Raw genomic sequence first — 2,861 nt, 5'->3', positions numbered from 1 at the left:
ATATAGAGCCTTTGTCTTCTGTACAGCCATTCCCATCAATTTTCTCTTTTCCTAACAAGGCCATGGGTCACAGCCAAGAGAAATTGGTCTGTCTTCCACACAGCCAACATCCACAATTTGTGATGAACTATCACTCTGGGCCTGGCCTGTGCTATGTGAGAGCAATTAGTTACTTTATCCCAGACAACAATGACCCTCCTGTCCATGAGCGCTTGTTGCTTAACAGGCCCTGGTAATCTCTGTGGTGGGTAGCCAGCTTGCCTCCCTCCCCTGGCTGATTGAAATATCTTCATTCTCTAAGGCAGATGGATCATGCATGCACAGTAGACTGCAGGACTATTCAGCCCAAAAAAGCCCTCACAGGGAATACTTCACCATGACGTGGTGACAAAACCTAGAGGACCAATGGGAGCACGGACCTGCTACCACTGAATCACTGCTTTTTCTATGCCCTGAGCTGTAGGGCATACAAAGGAGCCCAGGGCATAAGCCTTCTTTCTCTTTCTAAAAGACAAGTGTAGGCCTCTTGGCAACTGGGCACCCAGGTGTAAGCCATGGATGGTTCCCTTTACCCCAGCCCACAGGTGTTTCTTACTACAGACAACAGTTAGCTTCTCAGGAGATTGTGCTGGGAGATTGTGCTCTCAGCTTCATCCCACTCTCATTTGTAGTGAAGCACTTTGGCCCTCTGTGTCTTTATTTCCATCCATTTGCTCTTTTTTTCAAACTAGGATCTCACTGGAGTCCATTCAGGGTCAGTGTCTCAGAGCAATATCCTCCACTTTACACTGGGGGCTCTGGCTGAAACCTGGGGACTCTGAATAGACTGGCAACAGGACCTCTAGTAATTGCCCATTAGAATTCTGTGCACAATGAGAGATGTAGTGCATAGGAAGGTGCCAAGCTGTGTATGTATGGATCCGTGTAGGTGTTCCCGGAGTTTTAGGGAGGGACTGGCCATACACATGCAGCTGGGAGAAAAGAAGGTAGATAGATGTGCCAAGCAGCATCATCCAATTCCCGTGTGTAATGGAGAGCCTTGGCCTCCCTTGTAGCCATTCCCACCAATTTGCTATTTTCTAAGTCTTGGGTCAATTTAGGGACAACTAGGCTTTCACTCCCATAAACAGAGTCCAAAGATTGGTGCTAAATTTCCACTCTGGCCCTGTGCCTGTGAGAGCAAACAGTACCTTTATATCAGAGGAATGATGGCCTTCTTGTCCCTGAGTGCTTGATACTTGGTCAGCTCTGGTGAGTGCAGTGAAGTGCAGAGATGCCTTCATTCTGGGTCACCCATGGCTCCCATATGCACACTAGGCATCGGGACCTGGTCAGCACTGAGGGCCCTTTCAAGAACTTTCAAGTCCAGATTGCAAACACTTGATCACCAGCTGGGAGCAGGAACACCCAGCCTCTGAATCAATGCTGCATTTATTCCCTGATGGGAAGGACAGTAAAAAAACATCAAAACCACTTTTCCCTCTGTCTCTGAAGGAAGACTACACAGTTCCTGCAGAATTTCACACTCAGCTGTAGCCAATGGAGGTTTCCTTTGACACCGGCCTTCAAGTGATTCTTACACCCCAGACAGCCATCCTGCTAGGAGATAGTAGACACTTAATTCTCACTTTAGCCTATTCTGTGATGTAAGGAAGAACTCTAGTCCTCCAGGTCCCTACTTGTATTGTATTGCTCTTTGCTCAAATTATGTGCTACCTGAGAGCCATTCAGAGAAAGAGGTTCAGAAGAATGTCCTCTGTTTAAACTAGAAGATTCCAGGATCCATGGGTCTGTGCCAGATACACAGACCGGGTGCAAATATTGCTGTGGGGTGTCCACTCAGTTCCTGAGCCAATGGACAGCTCTCCACGTCTGGTATCCCAGAGGAAAGTAGGTCCCTCTGTCACAAGGGCTTGGTGCTTAGTCAGCTGGAACAATTGCAGGGATGGGTAGACTGTTGGCCTCCCTCCCCTGGCTGACAGAGGTGCATTCATCCTGCAGAGTAGATGGTTCATGCATGCTAACCATGTTCCAGGTCCTGGTCAGGGTGCAAAGGGACTTTGAAAGGAGTACGACACCAGGCTGGGTTTTAACCACTTGACCATCGTCCACAGCTGAATCCCTGTGCCCCTACTAGTGGGAAAGGGCAAGAAACACACCCAAAGGCAGGGCTGTCCCTCTCTTTCTCAGGGAAAAATGCAGCCCCCTTGCTGACAGGGCTCCCAGGTGTAGCCTATGGGGGGGGGGTCCCCTTCACCAAAGCCCACAGGTGTTGCTTCTTCCTGAGACAGCCAGCTGGCTACAACATGGCACTAGTCACTTGATTATCCACATCATCCCATTCTCATCCCTAATGAAGAACTCTGACCCCTGTGGATCCATTTTCACCCTTTAGGTCTAATTCCAAACTAGGTCCTCTCTGGGGCCCATTGCATAGAGTCTCTTAGTGGAATATCCTCAGCATTCTGCTGAGGATCCTAGTCTGTTGCTGGTGACTGTGTGATAGGTTCGGCCACAAGGGCCCCTGGCAGGTTGGTGTCAAAACCATGGAGGCATTCAGAGGCCAAAGGCACTGGAAGGGCCCAGAAGAGAACGTTTGCCCTTCGACTGGGCCAGAAGGCTGGGAAGGGAGCTGGTCTCCTTTCTTAGCTGAGGGGACATGAAGTTGCATAGCCCCTTTTGAGATCAATCCCATTGCCATTGGAGATATTGAGCTTTGGCCTCCTTATGGCCGTTCTCTTCCCTTGGCTCTAGGTCTGACTATGTCTCCATTTAGACTCAGGAGCCATGGAGTTGTCACACACTCAGCCCATGCCGATGGATAGATTTTCACCCAAGCCTGTGCATATGGGAGGTGGGCA

This window comes from Lynx rufus, unplaced genomic scaffold (genome assembly GCF_022079265.1).
Source record: "Lynx rufus isolate CCGP_SWC_20201006 ecotype Redwood Valley unplaced genomic scaffold, mLynRuf1.p SCAF_9, whole genome shotgun sequence".
Classification (NCBI taxonomy): Eukaryota; Metazoa; Chordata; class Mammalia; order Carnivora; family Felidae; genus Lynx; species Lynx rufus.
Note: the sequence above shows the minus strand (reverse complement) of the source record.